We start from the raw sequence: 20578 nt of genomic DNA, 5'->3' as shown, positions 1-20578 counted from the left end.
GTTTTGTTAGTTTATCTGTCTCTAGGAATGCATCCATTTCTTTCAGATTGCCTAATTTGTTTGCAAATAGCGGCTCATAATATGTTCTTAAAATTGTTTGTATTTCTTCAGTGTTGGTTGTGATCTCTTTCATTCATGATTTTATTTATTTGGGTCCTTTCTCTTTTCTTTTTGGTAAGTCTGACCAGGGGTTTATCAATCTTATTAATTCTCTCAAAGAACCAGCTCCTAGTTTTGTGATCTGTTCTACTGTTCTATTGGTTTCTACTTCATTGATTTCTGCTCCAATATTTATTATTTCTCTTCTCCTGCTGGGTTTATGTTTGATGGGCTGTTCTTTCTCCAACTCCTTCATATATAAGGTTAGGTTGTGTATTTGAAACCTTTCTTATTTCTTGAAGAAGGCTTATAGTGCTATATAAAAAGATGCCTTTGCTGCATCCCAAGGATTTTGAACAGTTGTATTTTCATTTTCATGGATTTTTAAAATTCTTTAATTTCCCGGCTGACTCATTCATTCTTTAGCAGGATGCTCTTTAGCCTCCATGTAACATGATATTTTGTCTTCTGTGTAGATTCTTCAAAAAGTAAACTGGCATTTTAGATCTAATTCAAGTTTTTTTTAACTTTATTTACTTATTTGAGCGAGAGCAAGCATGAGCAGTGGGGAGGGACAGAAGGAGAGGGAGAGGCAGACTCCCCACTGAGCAGAGAGCCCGATGTGGGGCTCCATCCCAGGACCCTGAGATCATGACCTGAGCCAAAGGCAGATGCTTAACCAACTGAGCCACCCAGGCGCCCCTGTCACATATACATAATATGTGTTGCATGAAAACATGACCTTTTTCTCTTAGTTTAAATAAACTCCAAGGTACCTGGACTTCTAAAAAAGAAAAAAAAAAAAATCAGGGCACCTGGTGGCTCAGTCGGTTAAGCATGTGGCTCTAGGTTTCAGCTAGGGTCATGATCTCAGGGTCATGGGATCAAGCCCTGAGGCAGACTCTGCACTCAGCAGGGAGTCTGCTTAAAATTCTCTCTCCTTCCCCCTCTGCCTCTCCCTCAGTAGGCACTCTTTTTCTCTCTTAAATAAATAAATTAATTAAATCTTTAAAAGAAATTAAAACAAATTTAAAAAATAAAAAAATCATGGTTCCCAAAGCCACAGAAATGAAAAAATTAGAATATCTCAGTTACTCATTTGCCTTATCCCACATTACACATTAGTCTCAAAATAACTAGTAATATTACCTCCACCAATTACAGAAACAGATACTTTTTTTTTTGCAAGTGCTATACTCATTCTCTTGCCATTTTCTTATGGTTATAATATCTACCTTTTCAGATCATATGGCCATTACATAATATACTTTCTCTTTTAACCTTCATTTAGTCTCAGTTCTACAAGTAACTAATATTACAGTGTTTACTCAGAGGCCTTATGTTGATATCTCTCCAGACAGTTGGTTGTCTGAATTGTATTCTCCAGTGGATTTCCCTTTTTTTTTTTTTTTTTTTTAAGATTTTATTTATTTATCTGACAGAGATCACAGGTAGGCAGAGAGGCAAGCAGAGAGAGAGGGAGAAGCAGGCTCTCCTCTGAGCAGAGAGCCCAATGTGGGGCTCAATCCCAGGACCCCGGGATCATGACCTGAGTTGAAGGCAGGGGCTTTAACCCACTGAGCCACCCAAGTGCCCCTCCAGTGGATTTCTTAGGAAGGGCTCATGGGGACAATATTCTCTGAGTTCCTGCATATTGATATCAGTTTGTCTCTGTCCATTATAGTTAAGGGTTAGTTTGCTTTGGCTCACATCTCCTTTTCTTAAATATTTAAAATACATTAACTTTATTTTCTTCCTGCAAAAACATTGTTTTCAGACAAGTCTGAAAAGTATTTAATTTGTCCCTTATGAGTCTATGCTTTGTTTTTTTTTTTTTTTAAGAGTCTATTTATTTAGGACTTCCTGGGTGGTCCAGTGGGTTAAAAGCTTCTGCCTTTGGCTCAGGTCATGATCCCAGGGTCCTGGAATGGAGTCCCGCATCAGGCTCTCTGCTTAGCAGGGAGCCTGCTTCCCTTCTTCTCTCTCTCTGCCTGCCTCTCTGTCTACTTGTCATCTCTGTCTGTCAAATAAATAAAATCTTTAAAAAAATATTTTATTTATTTATTTATTGGTCATTGAGAGAGAGCACAAGAAGGGAGAGCAGACAGAGTAGGCCAGAGGGAGAAGCAGACTCCCCACTAAGCAAGGAGCCTGATGTGGATGGGATGCCTGGGTGGCTCAGTCTGTTGGGTGTCTGCCTTTGGCTTGGGTCATGATCCAAGGGTCCTGGGATGGAGTCCTGCATCGGGCTTCTTGCTCTGCAGGGAGCCTGCTTCTCCCTCTGCCTGCTGCTCCCCGTGCTTGGACTCCTTCTCTCTTGTTCTCTCTGACAAATAAATAAAATCTTAAAAAAAAAAAAAGAAAAGAAAAGGAGCCTAATGTGGGACTTGATCCCAGAACCCTGAGATCATGACCTGAGCCAAAATCAGTCAGTTGTCACCCAGGTGTCCAGAGCCTATGCTCTTTTTGTCTGGTTAAAGGATTTTTTCCCTTAAAGCCTAGGGGTGCCTGAGTGGCTGTCAGTTAAGCAACTGACTGATTTTGGCTCAGGTCATGATCTCAGGGTCGTGAGATCCAGCCACATGTTGGGCTCTGTGCTAGGTGTGGAGCCTACTTAAGATTCTCTCTCTCCCTCTGCGCCACTCTCCACCTGCACCTGCTCTCTCTAATAAATTAGAATATGCCTTGGTCTTGGTCATCATAGGTAAATATTTTAGGTACCTTCTGTGTTCTTTTTTTTCTTGTCAAACAATTTACTTGAGGCAACAACTGAAGTATAATTTTTTTCTTTTTGTTAAGAGAGAGAGCACGCAAGCATCATAGTGGGAGTGGGTGTGGAGGGAGCAGAGGGAAAGGGAGAGAGACACATTTTTTTTCTTTTTAAAGATTTTATTTATTTCACAGAGAGGAAGAGAGAGAGAGAGAGCACAAGCAAGGGGAGCAGCAGGCAGAGGGAGAGAGAGAAGCAGGCTCCCCACTGAGCGAGGAGCCCAATGTGGGGCTCATTCCCAGGACCCAAGATCATGACCTGAGCCAAAGGCAGACACATAACCGACTGAGCCACCCAGGCACCCAGGGAGACAGGATCTTTTTTTTTTTTTTGCTCCAGAATTTTTTTTTTTTTTTAGGGGGAGAGAGTCTTAAGCAGGCTCCACACGCAGCATGGAGCCCCACAGAGAGCTCAGTCTCGTGACTCTGAGATCATGAACTGAGTTGAAAATCAAAAGTCCAACACTTAACCCACTAAGCCACCCAGGTGCCCCCAACTGGAGTGTAATTTAATTCAGCAAGAAATATCACACTTAAAGGGAAAAGAGAGGTAGGGAACCCTTAAATTAAAGTCAAACATTTTTTTCCAAGCCACAGCACTGACATTTTCAAATTGACAAAATAGGTTTGTTTCCATAAAAGAAAATCATGAGTCCAAAGTTTGCCTTTGAAACAGCTTTCCACTTGGTCTCCATTTCTCAAGGCTCAGGGAATGACACTTGTGGCCTTCCTCAGGGACACATAGTCAGTGGTGACATTGAATGGCAGCCTCTGAGTACAGGAAAACTCTTCAGTGGTGCTGAACTCCAGCTTGCTCTGGGGGTCTGTGTAGTTGGCAAGAAGGCCTAAAACATCAGAAGACTTCTTCAATGGTTTAAAGGATGGAGAAGCATCAGTACTGGAGTTGCCATGGCCATGCCCTTTGAGAAGGGAGAATTTGTTTCAAGTTCTTCCAGGTTCTGTTCTTCTTGCCAGCTACTGCGCCACCATGGCCAGAGTGCACAAAGTTTGGGACCTTAAATGGCAATGGCTTGGCAGCGTTTTCCATAGGTCTTGTGCTGAAATCAGAGGGCATCATTTTATTCTCACTCATGGCTTCCATGCTGATACCCTGCCTAAAGCTGGTGGTAGACACTTTTTTTTTTTCCTGGCACTATAACCCCCAGCACTCCTGCCCTTGTGGGAATGACTGGCCGACCTCTTCTTGCTGTTCTGGGCTATTCTGGGCTGGAAGTAGTGGCCACAATTGAAATTTGAGCCACCAATCCTACCCTCCTTGTATCCTTTAATACGTAGTTTTGACATTTTTAATTTCAGGAAGATCTTTTTTTTTTTTTTTTTTTTTAAGGCAGAAGAATATTCTTTTTTTTTTTTAAATAAAGATTTTATTTATTTATTTGACAGAGAAAGAGAGATCACAAGTAGGCAGAGAGGCAGGCAGAGAGAGAGGAGGAAGCAGGCTCCCTGCCAAGCAGAGAGCCCGATGCTGGACTCGATCCCAGGACCCTGAGATCATGACCTGAGCCGAAGGCAGAGGCTTTAACCCATTGAGCCACCCAGGCGCCCCTCAGGAAAATCTTGAGTAATTTTTTTGTTTGTTTCTTTGTTGTTCGGGTTTTGTTTCGTTTTTGTTTTGTTTCTGTCCCTTTGCTTTAGTTTTTTTTTTTTTATCAGAGATTTCTATTAACCTGTTAGTGGAGGCCTTGAAAATGCTCAAAGGAAGTTGCCTAAGGAAAAAAAATGTGAGCCAAGAATTGATTTTATTTATTTATTTATATTTTATTTTTTCAGTGTTCCAAGGTTCATTGTTTATGCACCACACCCAGTGCTCCATGCAATCTGTGCCCTCCTTAGTACCCACCACCAGGCTCACCTATCCCTCCCCTCTCCCCTCCAAAACCCTCAGTTTGTTTCTCAGAGTCCACAGTCTCTCATGTCTTGTCTCTCCGTCTGATTCCCCCTCTGATTCACTTTACTTTTCCTTCTCCTAATGTCCTCCATGTTATTCGAGCCAAGGATTTTATATTTTCCTTGTCTGTCTTTACTATTTGTCACTTTTTATTGAAACCTCTTATTTCATTTGTTTTTACTTAAAAATTTTTCCCTTTAATTATTATTTTACTTTTTAAAGATTTTTTAAAATTTTAATTAATTATTTTAAAAAGATTTCATTTAATTATTTATTTTGAGAGAGAGAGAGAGCAGGGGGAGAAAAGAGGCAGGGAGAAGAATGGGGAAAGAATCCCAAGCAGACTCCACACTGAGCAACCTGGGGCTTGATCTCATGACCCTGAGATCATGACCTGAGTTGAAACCAAGCATTAGACCCTCAACCAACTGAGGTACCAAGGTACCCCTAATTTAATTTTTTAAAAAGATTTTATTTGTTTGAGAGAGAGAAAGAGAGATGGAAAGAGCACCATAGGGGGAAGGGGAAGAAGGAGAGGGACAAGCAGACTCCCCACTGAGCGGGGTGCCCATCCTGGGGCTTGCTCCCAGGACCCCAAGACCATGACCTGAGTTGAAGTCAGAAGTTCAACCAACGGAGTCACCCAGGTGCCTCTTTTTTTTTTTTAATTTATTTTTAATTTATTTTTGGCATAACAGTATTCATTATTTTTTCACCACACCCAGTGCTCCATGCAATCCATCCCCTCACCAATACCCACCACCTGGTACCGCAACCTCCCACCCACCCGCCAATTCAAACACTTCAGATTGTTTTTCGGAGTCCATAGTCTCTCATGGTTCACTTCCCCTTCCAATTTCCCCCAACTCCCTTCTCCTCTCTAACTCCCCATGTCCTCCATGCTATTTGTTATGCTCCACAAATAAGTGAAACCATATGATAATTGACTCTCTCTGCTTGACTTATTTCACTCAGCATCATCTCTTCCAGTCCTGTCCATGTTGCTAAAAAAGTTGGGTATTCATCCTTTCTGATGGAGGCATAATACTCCATAGTGTGTATGGACCACATCTTCTTTATCCATTCTTCCGTTGAAGGGCATCTTGGTTCTTTCCACAGTTTGGCGACCGTGGCCATTGCTGCTATAAACATTGGGGTACAGATGGCCCTTCTTTTCACTACATCTTTATCTTTGGGGTAAATACCCAGGAGTGCAATTGCAGGGTCATAGGGAAGTTCTATTTTTAATTTCTTGAGGAATCTCCACACTATTCTCCAAAGAGGCTGCACCAACTTGCATTCCCACCAACAGTGTAAGAGGGTTCCCCTTTCTCCACATCCCCTCCAACACATGTTGTTTCCTGTCTTGTTAATTTTGGCCATTCTAACTGGTGTAAGGTGATATCTCAATGTGGTTTTAATTTGAATCTCCCTGATGGCTAGTGATGATGAACACTTTTTCATGTGTCTGATAGCCATTTGTATGTCTTCATTGGAGAAGTCTCTGTTCATATCTTCTGCCCATTCATCAAAATCAAAAGCTTCTGCACAGCAAAGGAAACAGTCAAAAAAACAAAGAGGCAACCCACGGAATGGGAGAAGATATTTGCAAATGACAGTACAGACAAAAGGTTGATATCCAAGATCTATAATGAACTCCTCAAACTCAACAAACACAAAACAGACAAGCATATCAAAAAATGGGCAAGTGCCTCTTTTTAATTTAATTTTCAGAAATTTTATATCTAGTGTGGGGCTCCCACTGGATCCCACCCCAGGTTCCGGAATCACACACTCTTCCGAGTGAGCCAGCCAGGGGTCTCAAATCTTGGCATTTTTTGTTTAAAGCTTTTATTTATTTATTTATTTATTTATTTGAGAAAGGGAGAGAGCAGAGACAGTGACAGAGATACTGAGAAAGAGCTTGAGCAGAGAGGAGATGGAGAGGCAGGCTTGTTCCCAGGAACCTGGGACCATGATCTGAGCCAGAGACAGATACTTAACAACTGAGCCACCCAGGTGCCCCATTGCTTTTTATGTGCCTATGCTCTTTTTATGGGCAAATAATATTCAGTTTTCTGGTTATATAAAGTTTTGTTTATCCATTTTTCAGTTGATGGACATTTGGGTTGTTTCCATTGTAGGGGAGGCAAACTTTACCTCTACCCATCTTAGGTTCTCAGCTAGAGCTCTTTAACAAGAAAGATAGATTAACAAGATAAAACAGACAAGTTGTTTTTGTTTTGTTTTGTTTTTAAGATTTTATTTATTTATTTGTCAGAGAGAGAGAGCGAGAGCGAGCACAGGCAGACAGAGTGGCAGGCAGAGACAGAGAGAGAAGCAGGCTCAAGGAGCCCGATGTGGGACTCGATCCCATGACGCCGGGACCATGACCTGAGCTGAAGGCAGCTGCTTAACCAACTGAGCCACCCAGGCGTCCCTGTTTTGTTTTGTTTTAAGATTTTATTTATTTATCAGGGGGGGGGAGAGAGCGAACACAGGCAGACAGAATGGCAGGCAGAGGCAGAGGGAGAAGCAGGCTCCCCGCCGAGCAAGGAGCCCGATGTGGGACTCGATCCCAGGACGCCGGGATCATGACCTGAGCTGAAGGCAGCTGCTTAACCAACTGAGCCACCCAGGCGTCCCAAAACAGACAAGTTTTTAACACATGCAGCACTCATTAGAGGGGAGGAACCTCAATGAAGAGTAATTCAAAGTGGTGGCTTAGAACCTGTAATATAGCATCTTCAACAAAGAGCAAGAAATCTATGGGAAAATGACAAGAGAGGACAAAGGAAAAGAGTTTTTCACTTCTAGGGGCAGCAAATGGTGGGAAGGTAAACATATGGGAGGACACTAATGGAGTGAGGATTGTTTGCTGATTTCTCTGGTGCCATTTCTGGGCTGATAAGAGTCTAGAGCATCTCCAGTAAAGAATTTATATTCTGCCTTTAGGCAGAAAAGAAGGGGAGAGAGATAGCTTTTTATGTGTTTGCTGCTTCTTAATTGCCTTTAGTTCAAAATAACTTCATGTCAAAGAGGTATATTTTGGGGTGACATTTTGGTTTCCTTCACTATCTTTTAGCTATTATGAATAATGCTGCTATAAACATTCATGCACAAGTTTTTGTGGAGAGCCGTGTTTTCATTTCTCTTGGGTATATAATCACGAATGGAATTGCTGAGTCATTTTATTTACTCTGTTTCGATTAATGGACATAGTCTTCAGGATGTGCTAAATGGTAGTCCCACCTGTAATCTGTTATTGAATCCTGGACAACACACATTGCCAACTGGGCCATGTACAGCGAAGAGAGGCCAGTGCAATAGAGAAGGGATTGTTAATCAAGTCACCTGAAGAATAAGGGGAAGATGCGCAGACATCTAGCTGGAGAAAGGAAAACTAAAGGGGAAAGAAGGGACATATTCGAAGATCTAAAGGGTTGTTATATAAAAGGGTGATCAACCAGAGGGAAGAACTAAGTGTACTAGGTAGAAGTTTCAGAGAGATATAACTGGTCTGAAGATTTTCCTCCCTCCCTCCCTCCCTTCCTTCTTTCTTTCCTTCCTTCTTTCCTTTTTCCTTCCCTCCTTCTTTCCTTTCCAATTATTTTATGTTTTGATTACATAAAACATGAATAAAACATAAAAAGTACAAAAAATGTACAATGGCATCTTGCATTCAGTTTCCCTTCATATAGGCAGTTTCTTATATATCCTTTGAGATATATAAACAGACTTTTAAATTTTTTAAGGATTTTATTTTTATGTAATCTCTGTACTCAATGTGGGGCTAGAACTCTCATCCCCAAGGCTAAGGCTGTTCCATCTGATCCAGCCAAGCACCCCAGATTTTCTAATTTTACAAGAAGAAATTTAGTTTGCTCTAAAAGAGAGTAAAAACATTTCTAACTTAAAAAAAATTTTTTTGGAGGGGCACCTGGGTGGCTCAGTGGGTTGGGCCTCTGCCTTCGGCTCAGGTCATGATCTCGGGGTCCTGGGATTGAACCCCGCGTCAGGCTCTCTGCTCAGTGGGGAGCCTGCTTCCCCCCACCTCTCTGCCTACTTGTGATCTCTCTCTGTCAAATAAATAAATAAATACAATCTTTAAAAACATTTTTTTTATTTTACTATGCCCCAATCCTATGATGGCTATCTCAGGCATTTGCTATCCTGGAGATATTAAGGAGAAATACACAAATGGTCATCTATGAATCTTTTTTTTTTTTTAAGATTTTATTTATTTATTTGACAGAGAGAGATCACAAGTAGGTAGAGAGGCAGGCAGAGAGAGAGAGAGGGAAGCAGGCTCCCTGCTGAGCAGAGAACCCGATGTGGGACTCGATCCCAGGACCCTGAGATCATGACCTGAGCTAAAGGCAGCGGCTTAACCCACTGAGCCACCCAGGCTCCCCTCATCTATGAATCTTATGGGGTATTTTTCTCTTGCAGTTTATTTGTTGAAGACACTTAATTGTTATCCTATAGAATTTCCCATTTATAGATTTTGCTGGTAGAATTTTCTGCATTCTGGATTTTGCTGTGTGTTGTCTTTCCTTTGTTTTATGAATTTCTTGCAAATTGGTATTGGATTGAGAGGAAAAGATTCAGACTTGATTTTTTTAGTAAGCCTACCTCATAGAAGGTGATGAGTTTCTTACATCAGGAGCTATATAATATGTGGTTATCTCTTTTTGTGATGTTAGCAACTATTATTGTCCAAAATTCTGGTATTCTCATTGTATCATTTCTTCTTCATGTATTAGCTGCCATACTATTTTTTTTTTTAAGATTCATTTAATCTTAAATGAGTGAGGAGGGGAGGGCCAGAAGGAGAGAATTGTCAGGCCGACTTCCTGCAGACCACAGAGCCTGACTCAGGACTCGGTCTCGCAATCCATGAGATCATGACCTGAGCCAAAACTAAGAGTTGGACACTGAATTGACTGAGCCACCCAGGCACCCCAGCTGTCATACTTTTATAATGAAGAACTTCCCCTCAGAGTAGTAGTTGGCAAGGCAAGATAAATTTTTGTTACTTTATCCAGAGTTTTCAGAATAGTGGGTTGTTTCCCTATCATCTTACATGACTAGTATTTTTTTAAAAGTAACATTATGAATTCACGGATTTAAATCTATTTAAGGTGTTCCATTGTGGTTATTATTCCTGTCAAATTGGGATGGTTACACTGGGAGCTTCTTCAGTTTGGCTCTTGAGTTCTTTTGATAACACCTTAGTAGTCAGGCACCTGGGTGGCTCTGTGGGTTAAGCCTCTGCATTTGGCTCAGGTCATGATCTCAGGGTCGTGGGATCAGTCCCGCCTCGGGCTCTCTCCTCCTCGGGGAGCCTGCTTCCTCCTCTCTCTCTGCCTGCCTCTCTGCCTGCTTGTGATTTCTCTCTGTCAAATAAATAAAATCTTAAAAAACAAAACAACCTTAGTGGTCTTTGATAGTTTCTCCCATTCTCTCTTCAACCCACTATAAATTAAGTGTAATCCCCATCATGTGAGACAATATGTCTTGTTAAGGTCATCAAACACCTCCTTATGTGGTCAAATCCCTGCTCAACTCTCAATATTCAAGTTTTTTTGCCCTCCTAGTAGTTTTTGTGCCTGCTTATTAGGTCTTCTTTGCTTATCTTCTGAAACCATCTTCTTTTCTGGTTTTCCTCCTACTTCACTGAACACGGGCTTTCTGTCCTCTTTGCTGGATCTTCCCCTTTTCCTAAGATCAAACTCTAAGACCAAGGACCAAACTCTAGAACCCTCCATTGTTTAGAGGTTAAAAAGAAGAAGAAGATATAGCAAAGGAAGAGCAAACTAAGCCAAAGTCTAGCAGAAGTAAGGAAATAATAAGTACTAGAGCAGAGCTAGAGAATAGAAAAATAATGAGAAATGAAACCTGAAGTTGGTTCTCCGAAAAGAACAAAACTAACAAACCTTAGCTAGCCTAAGAAAAAAAAGAGACACAAATAACTAAAAATCAGAAGTAAAAGTGGAGATACTACCAAACTTACAGAAATAAAAAAGACTGTGAGAGAATACTATGAACAATTTTACACCAACAAATTGGATTATCTACATGAAATGGGCAAATCCCTAGAAACACAGGAATTACTAAAACCAACTCAAGCAGAAATTAAAAATCTGAACAGACCTATAACAAGTAAAGATAATGAATCAGTAACCAAAAACTTCCCAACAAAAATAAAGTCCAAGACCAGATGGCTTCACTGGTGAACTATACCAAACATTTTTTTTAAAGATTTTATTTATTTATTTGAGAGAGAGCGAGAGCACAAGCAGGGGGAGTGGAGGAGGGAGAGGGAGAAGCAGGCTACACGCTGAGCAGGGAGCCAAATGTGGGGATCCATCCCAGGACCCTGGGATCATGATCAGAGCCAAAGGGAGATGCTTAAGTAACTGAACCACCCAGGAACCCCTGAGTTCTACCAAAAATTTTAAGAATTAATACCAATCCTTTCAAACTTTAAAAAAAAGAAAATAAAAGAGGAGGAGGGGGAATGTGCTAACTCATTCCATGAAGCCAACATTACCTTGACACAAAAATCAGAAAAAGACATCCCAAGAAAAAAAATTACAATTCAGTGTCATTCAGTTTCTTTACAATACTGTACAATCATCACCTCTATCTAGTTCCAAATAATTTTCATCACCCCATAATAAAACCCCATATTCATGAAGTAATCACTCCCTTTATTCCCCTACCTCCAGTCCCTGGCAGCCATCATTTTTTCATTTTTGTGGATTTACCTATTCTGAATCATTTATATAAATGGAATCATACAATATGTTATCACGTATGTCTGGCTTTCTTTCACTCAATACAATGTTTTTGAGGTTTAGTCACATTGTAGGATGTAACAATTGTTTATTTTCTTTTTTTAAAAGATTTTTAATTTACTTATTTTACAGAGAGACAGAGAGTTTACAAGTAGGCAGAGAGGCAGACAGAGAGGGAGGGGGAAAGGAAGCAGGCTCTCCACTGAGCAGAGAGTCTGATGCCGGGCTTGATTCCAGGACCCTGAGATTATGACCTGAGCTGAAGGCAGAGGCCCAACCCACTGAGCCACCTAGGCGCCCCCAATTGTTTATTTTCTAAGACAGTAGAAAACTTTCAATATTTTGCCCTTAGATGTATACGATATTTGCTGTAGGTTTTTGGTAGATACCCTCTATCAAAAAAAAAAAAAAAAATTTTTTTTTTTTTTTGGTCAGAAAGAGAGAGAAAAAGCACACAAGCAGGCAGAGAGGCAGGCAGAAGTGGAGAGAGAGGCAGAGAGAGAGGCAGGCTCGCGCCAAGCAAGAAGCCTGATGCGGGACTCGATTCCAGGACCCCGGGATCATGACCTGAGCCAAAAGCAGCGGCTTAACCCACTGAGCCACCCAGGCGTCCCATCTATCAAAAATGTTTAAAGTCTTATCCATTTCTAGTTTGCTAATAAGTTTTTTAATCATCAGTGGTTGTTGAATTTTATCAAATACTTTTTCTGCAACTATAGAGAGGATTACATGATTTTTCTCTTTTATTCTGTTAATGTGGTAAATTGTATTGTTTGGTTTTCCAATGTTAAACCACACTGGAATTACTGAAATAAAGTCAAGCTGATTATAATGTTTCTTAATGTCTTTTAACATATTGATAGATCCTATTTGCTATTATGTGTGGGATTTTCACATCAAAGTTTATGAGAAAGGACTCTGTACTTGCCCTACTTTATAATTTAAATTTATATTTAAATTATATATAATTCGGGCGCCTGGGTGGCTCAGTGGGTTAAGCCGCTGCCTTCGGCTCGGGTCATGATCTCAGGGTCCTGGGATCGAGTCCCGAATCCGGCTCTCTGCTCGGGGGGGGGGGGGGGGCTGCTTCCTCCTCTCTCTCTCTCTGCCTACTTGTGATGTCTCTCTGTCAAATAAATAAATAAATAATCTTTAAAAAATATATAAAAAAAATAAATTATATATAATTCAAATTTTTCTTCAGGTTATATTGTCTCAAGATGAACTAGAAATTTTCTTTTTCTCTATTATCTAGAAAAGTTTTTGTAAGATTGGTGTTATTTCTTCCTCAAATGTTTGGAATAATTCACTAATACATCCATCTGGGTTTATAGTTTTCTTTATGGGAAAGCTTTAAATTATGTATTCAGTTTACTTACCAGATATAGGACCATTCAGAACTTTCTATTACTTCTTTGATCAATTTAGGCAAGTTTTGTTTTCCTAAGAAGATATCTGTTTCAAGTAAATTTTAAATTTTACTTATTTATTTTCTTTTTTTTTTTTTTTAAGATTTTGTTTACTTGACAGAGACACCGAGAGGAGGAACACAACCAGGGGGAGTAGGAGAGGGAGAAGCAGGCTTCTCACTGAGCAGGGAGCCTGATGCAGGGCTTGATCTCAGGATGCTGGGATTATGACCTGAGCTGAAGGCAGATGCCCAACAACTGAACCACCCACTCCTAAATTTTATTTATTTTTAAAAGATTTTATTTTTAAGTAGGGGCACCAGGCTGGTTCAATCCGTAGAGTGTATGAATCTTGATCTCAGTGTTGTGAGTTTGAGCTCCACCTTCGGTGTAGAGATTACTTAAAAATAATTTTAAGATTTTATCTTTAGAAAATAAACCTTTCAGAAAACATGGAGTTGTTCCTTTGGCCACAAACATGTGAATCTAAAAGAAATATGATATTGTAGACATTAAGAAAATGGGCACTATTCATAAAGGAACATTGCAAGGGGCGCCCAGGTGGCTCAGTCAGATGAACGTCTACTTTCTGCTCAGGTCAAGAGGAATCGAGCCCCATGTGGGGCTTCCTGGTCTGTGGGGAGTCTGCTTGTCCCGGCTCCTCCCGCTTGTGCTCTCTCTCTGTCAAATAAATAAATTGAATCTTTAAAAAAAAAAAAAAAAAAAAAGGAAAGAAAGAAAAAGAAAAAAGGAAACACCCCACAAATGTTACCATGGCAAAACCAGAGAAGTCTATGATGTTACCCAGCATGCTCTGCATTGTTGTAAGCAAACAAATTAAGGGCTAGATTCTTGTCAAGAGAAATAATATACATATTGAGCATAATAAGCACTCTAAGAGCTGAGACAGTTTCTTGAAATGTGTGAAGGTAAATGATCAAGAAAGAAGCAAATGAGGGGCGCCTGGGTGGCTCAGTGGGTTAAGCCGCTGCCTTCGGCTCAGGTCATGATCTCAGAGTCCTGGGATCGGGTCCCACATCGGGCTCTCTGCTCAGCAGGGAGCCTGCTTCCTCCTCTCTCTCTGCCTGCCTCTCTGCCTAATTTGTGATCTCTCTCTCTGTCAAATAAATAAATAAATCTTTAAAAAAAAAAAAAAAAGAAAGAAGCAAATGAAAAAAGTACTTGGGAAGCACCCGCTTGTGCTACCCAGAGAAGCATACTTCGTGAGAACAAGTGTGGAAAGGGGACTGGGCTGCTGGAACCCATTCCTTATGAATTCATCACAGGTGTATGAAGAAGAAAAGACCACTGAACTGTGGGGGGAAAAAAAGGCAAAAGTAGTAGTCCCCATAATATCTTCATTTAATCCACCAATCCGGCCCCTACAAAAACCAGGTACTGGAGGATATTTGTGAACCACTATATAATTCAGCCAAGTAGTAGCCCTAATTGCAGGTGCTTTGCCACACATGGTATCATTGCTAGAGCAGATTAGCAGGGGCCCAAGTACCTGGTATGCAACCCTTGATCCGCAAATGCATTCTTTTCCATCCCTATCAGAAAGAAAAGAAACCCTTCACGTTCACTTGTAAAAGGCAACACTGTACACTTACAGTCTTACCCCAGGGCTCTGTTTATTCTTCTGCTCTCTGTCATTAAATGATTTGAAGAGAGCTAACCGGCTAGACATCTCTCACAGATCCCAGATGGATCTGCTACGTTGATAACATCATGCAACATGGACTGGTTGAGCAGGAAGTGGCAAGTATGTCACGTGCCTTGGTACAACACTTGCTCTACAGAGGGTGAGACATTAACCTTTTTTGCCAGGCAAAAATAAATAAATAAATAAACCGAAAGTAAATTGGGGTTTTTTTTTTTTTTTTTTTTTTTTTAAAGATTTTATTTATTTATTTGTAAGAGACAGAGGGAGAGAGAGCAAGCGAGCACAGGCAGACAAAGAGGCAGGCAGAGGCAGAGGGAGAAGCAGGCTCCCTGCCGAGCAAGGAGCCTGATGTGGGACTCGATCCCAGGACCCTGGGATCATGACCTGAGCCGAAGGCAGCTGCTTAACCAACTGAGCCACCCAGGCGTCCCGTAAATTGGGGTTTTAATATGTGATAAAATTCTAAAAAGAAAAAATGTTTTTGAAGATTTTATTTATTTATTTGACAGAGATCACAAGTAGGCAAAGAGGCAGGCAGAGAGAGAGGGAGAAGCAGGCTTCCTGCTAAGCAGAGAGCCCGATACGGGGTTCAATCCCAGAACCCTGGGATCATGACCTGAGCGAGCTGAAGGCAGAGGCTTAACCCACTGAGCCACCCAGGCACCCCTATTCTCTTAATTAAAAAAATGGGGGGTTGACTGGCTGGATTAGCCGGTGGGACATGCAACTATTGATCTCAGGGTCATGATGAGTTCAAGACCCATGCTGGGCCTGGAGCCTACTTAAAATAAAAAATTTTTAAATGTAATGCGTGATAAAATTCAAGGCAAAAAATTATGGGGCCATGGCACCTGGGGTGGCACAGTGAGTTGAGGATCAAACTCTTCATTTTGACTCCAGTTATGACCTCAAGGTCCTAGAATCAAGTCCCAAATCAGGCTCTCTGCTCAGTGGAGAGCCTGCTTCTCCCTCTCCCTCTTCCTGTTCCTCTGCCTACTTGTGCTCTCTCTCTCTGTCAAATAAATAAAAACCTTAAAAAAAAAAAAAAAGATTCTCTCTCCTTCTGCTCCTCCCCCCCAAATAAATAAGACTTTAAAAAATATGTGGGACCAAAGAGAGAGTATTATATAATGATAAAACAAAGAAAATATAACTAACATAAATGTGCTTGGCAATATAGGCTCAAAATACATAAATAGTAAAAGTTTGGGGCATGTGGCTGACTCAGTGAGTAGAGCATGAGACTCTAGATCTTGGGGTTGTAACTTTGAGCCCCACATTGTGCACAGAGATTACTTAAAAATAAAATCTTTAAGGGTGATTTGGTCGCCCTAACCAACTCTTAATTTTGGCTCAGGTCCTGATCTCAGGATTGTAGGATCAGCTGCGAGTCAGGCTCTAAGCTGGGCATGGAGTCTGTTTAGGATTCTCTCTCTCTCCCTCTCCCTCTGTTGTCCTCACCCTCTCCCTTTTGAAGAAGAAGTAAAAAGGAAGAAGAAGGGGGAAGAGGAGGAAGAAGAAGGAGAATAGGAGGAGGAGGGGAAGGAGGAGAAGAAGAAGAAGAAGCGGAAGAGTTTAAAACCAAGTAGATAGGGGTGCTGGATGGCTCAGTGGGTTAAGCCTCTGCCTTCTGCTCGGGTCATGATCCCAGCATCCTGGATCGAGCCTGGCCTCGGGCTCTCTGCTCAGTGGGGAGCCTGCTTCCTCCTCTCTCCTCTCTCTCTGTGCCTGCCTCTCCCCCAACCTGAGATCTCTGTCTGTCAAATAAATAAATAAAATCTTAAAAAAAAAAATCAAGATCAGGGGCACCTGGGTGGCTCAGTTGGTGATCCTGGGGTCCTGGGATCGAGCCCCACATGGGGCTCCCTGCTCAGTGGGGAACCTACTTCTCCCTCTTCCTCTGCTGCTCTGCCTGCTTGTGCTCTCTTGCTCTCTCTGTCAAATAAATAAATAAAAGGAAAAAAGGTAAAAAAAAAATAAAAATCAAGATCACAAGCCATAAGAAGTAAAATCGATTAGATTATACCAAAAAACAGGATATCTGTCCAATAAACAATATTGACAGAGTTAATAATAAAAGTTGGGAAAAGATATTTGCAATGTCCAAAATCAACAAAGGACTAATATCTAAACTTACAATTAACTGATGCAAATCAATAAAAAATTTGGGAATCCTTTGGGCGCTTGGTTGGCTCAGTTGTTAGGCGTCTGCCTTCAGCTTGAGTCAAGATCCTGGGGTCCTGGTACTGAGCCCCGCATAGGGCTCCCTGCTCAGTAGGAGGCCTACTTCTCCCTCTCCTACTCCCCCTGCTTGTGTTTTCTTCTCTAGCTGTTTGTCCGTCAAATAAATAAAATCTTAAAAAAAAAAAAATGAGGTGCCTAGGTGTCTCAGTTGGCTAAGCATCTACCTTCAGCTCAGGTCATGAGCCTGGGGTCCTGGGATTGAGCCCCGCATCAGGCTCAGACTCCCTGCTCCATGAGGAGTCTACTTCTCCCTCTCTCTCTGCCCCTCTCCCCGCTCATACGCTCACCTGTGAGCTCTCTCTCTCTCTCCCAAATAAATAAATAAAATATTTTTAAAAATAGGAATTCCTATAGAAAAATTGGCAAAGGAAAACAAAGAGACAATTCATAAAAGAGAAAAACCAAAAGTAAGAATAAATTTAAGATGTCAAACATATTAGTAATTAAAGAAATTCAAGGAGATATTTTAAATTCATGGCAAATGAGAAAATTGGAAACCTGAATAACATTAAGTGTTGTCAAGCAAGAAAGTTGAGATATAGAAATCCCACCATTGATGGTGTGACATTCCAGAGAGCGTGGAGCTCAAAATGCACATGAAATTACCACAGAACTAAAGGAGAAATGTCCACATGCAGCATCACTTGAAGTAGTAGGAAGCTGAAGGCACTTACTGGAGTAGTGAACAAATAAAAGCATAGGGATCCACACAATAGTATATTTTGCAGCAGTTAAAGGAGCAAAGGACTAGAAAGCCATGACATCAAAGAAAGTTTGTTTTTACTTATTTACTTATTTATTTTTATTTTTAAAGGTTTTTTTTTTGTTTTGTTTTGTTTTTGGACAAACAGAGATCACAAGCAGGCAGAGGGGCAGGCAGAGAGAGAGGAGGAAGCAGGCTCCCTGCTGAGCGGAGAGCTGGATGAGGGGCTCCATCCGAGAACCCTGACACCATGACCCAAGCCAAAGGCAGAGACTTTAACCCAAAGAGCCACCCAGGTGCCCCTAATTTTATTTTTTTTTAAAGATTTGTTTATATATTTTCAAAGAGAGAGAGCGTGTACGCACGAACCGGGGGAATGGCAGGCAGAAGGAAAAGTAGGCTCCATACCGAACAAGGAGCCGGATGTGGGACTCGATCCCAGTACCCCAGATCATGATCTGAGCCAAAGGCGGATACTTTAACTGACTAAGCCACCCAATTGTCCCGGAAGTTTATTTTATTTTTAAGGTGGCAGATATTACTGCACATTTGTATGCTAATGTGAAAGATCTAGTAGAAAATTTGATAATATAGGAGAAAGGAAGAAGAAATAGACTGAGATACAGAACTGATACCTATAGACTGAGGTATAGGAAGGTGGGCATGGTGGTGAGGGATGGAAATGGGAGGGGACAGTTGGCTTAAACAGAAACAAGAATGATTCATTGTAACAAGATGAAGTCCCAGTATGTAAAAGAACATGGAGGTAAATTGGCCAGATTGGTGGTAGAAAGATAACTATGTTTTCTTTTGATTATTTCTATTTTCACAGTAAAATAAGAATCAGTCATTAGCTAAGAGTAAGGAAAGATAAGGGATGCTAGAAAGATAAGGCAGAGACCTGTTGTAAATAAAGTCTCCCTTTCTTCATTTATGCAGTGAGGGCAGCACCTAACACAACTGGCCACGTAAGTGTGTCAGCTTTATCCACTTTATCCAGTGTTCATATCCCTGATTCTTAGCATGATGTCTCTCTAAGTATAAGAATATATACCAGTAAACACACCCTGGGATCTAGTTGGAGAGGGAGAAAGTGGGGTTGCTCATAGAGGGAATAAATAGAAGTAGCATTCATTGAATGCTTTTTTTTTTTTTTTAAGATTTTATTTATTATTTGACAGAGCCAGTGAGAGAGGGAACACTAGCAGGGGGAGTGAGGGAGAATCAGGCTTCCTTCTGAGCAAGGAGCCCGATGAGGGGCTCGATCCTAGAACCCTAAGACCCTAAGATCATAACCTGAGCTGAAGGCAGACACTTAACAACTGAGCCACCCAGGAGCCTCAATCATCTGCCTTCAGATCCAGTCATGATCTCAGGGCTCTGGGGTTGAGCCCCAGGTCCAGCTCCCTGCTCAGCAGGGAATCTGCTTCTCCCTCTCCCTCTGTCACCTGCCTTGTGCCTGCTCTCTCTCTCTCAAATAAATAAATAAAATCTTTAAAAAATTCATTTATTTTATTTATTTGAGAGAGGGAGGTGGAGAGGGGGAGGGAGAAAGAACCTGAAGCCAACTCCACATTGAGCCAGAAGGGTAGCTGGATCCCACCACCTGGAGATAAGGATTGGAGAGGAAACTGAAAGTTGGTGGATTCGCAGACTGAAACAACCAGGTGCCCCTCATTGAATGCTTTTTTTTTTTTTTAATTGAAGGCTTCTTAAAGGACCAGCATGACACTGTAGTTAAGAGCTCTACTAGCCTTTTCTCACTGCATTCTAACAACAACCTTATAGATTGATAGAACTGTTTTACAAAGAAACTAAAGAGGGTTTTCTCTTTCATAACCAGAACTTTGAACATCAGGTGGGTGCTTAATAAAAGGAAAGGCCCCTGAAAATGCTCAGTTAGCTGATGAGAACTTGATTCTGAGCAGATGAAGCTCCAGTCTCTGTGACGGAAGAAACCTGCAACGAACCCTGAGCTCCCTCTCCTGATACACCTGATTCACTGTCAGGGAGTGGGTGACCTTGAAAGATCCACCCATTTCCAGTTCTGCAAAATCAAGTGATGTTGCCTACCCCACCTGAACTGGGTTTATGTTAAGTGAAATATCTATCTAAGTTTGGGGAAACGTTTGCAAATGAAGTGATATATGTATGTATATGTTAATGTTTCCCTGTTGATATTACTATTATGACTGTTATGCAAGCGTCCAGGGCAAGGCCAAGGCCTGAGGGCAAAGGTAAGCCTCCCGTAGAGAATGGGCGCTCTGGGTGCATATCAATATAGAACAAGTTTATAAAGAATTCTAGGCGGAAGCCCTGTCTCAATAGGGGCGAAATCTTTCTCCTTCAAAGTCTGGGTCTCGGGCTGGAAACTTGAGGAAATATATAATTAGGGTCTCTGGATTTCAGGCTCATCCAGAATGCCAATCTTAGGGATCTGAAATGCGACGCCGTGTGGGGCCTCACTGCCGCCCGTTGGGCACCAGGGGGCGCCCATCGGAACCGTCCGGAGGCTGGCCGGGTTTGGGGCAGCCAAGCCATTCGCGTTGAGCGTGGGACATCAGGATCTGGGAACTGGTGCTGGAGGTGCCAAGTGTCCGTGCCGTTCGTGGACGCAGTCTCTGCTGCCCTCTTTGAGCCTCCCCTTTCCAGCGCGAGCCGGGGCTTGGAAGGCGCCCGAAAAGGCGTGAGCGCCTGTAGTGGGGACGGTGTAGCCGGTGTGGGTCCGCGTTAAAGCGGCGGGAATTCCGGCCGCCCCGACGGCTCGGTGACTCGTGTGGAAGGGAAGGCAGCTGTTCTCCCAGGCGGCCGTCGGGGGCAGCAGAGGGGACCGCGACAGGTGCGGGAGCCCCTCCCGCGGTGGAAGTGAAAAGGCGGGCTTCGGGACTGTTCCCAGGCTGGAAACCGCCCCCGCCCCCCGCCCTGAGCCAAATCCCCCGGAGAGGCCGGGCCGGCGCCGGGTCTGGAGGAGGAAGT

The 20578-nt window shown here is 42.0% G+C and overlaps 1 pseudogene; it reads right to left on the bottom strand.

The window, feature by feature from the left end:
* Positions 1-3573: 3573 nt before the first annotated feature.
* On the bottom strand, positions 3574-20143 carry LOC131839722 (INO80 complex subunit C-like; annotated as a pseudogene).
* Between the last annotated feature and the right edge of the window lie 435 nt (positions 20144-20578).

Source organism: Mustela lutreola, chromosome 8 (assembly GCF_030435805.1).
Source record: "Mustela lutreola isolate mMusLut2 chromosome 8, mMusLut2.pri, whole genome shotgun sequence".
In the NCBI taxonomy this organism is placed as follows: Eukaryota; Metazoa; Chordata; class Mammalia; order Carnivora; family Mustelidae; genus Mustela; species Mustela lutreola.
Note: the sequence above shows the minus strand (reverse complement) of the source record. Positions and strands in the feature narration are given on the sequence as shown.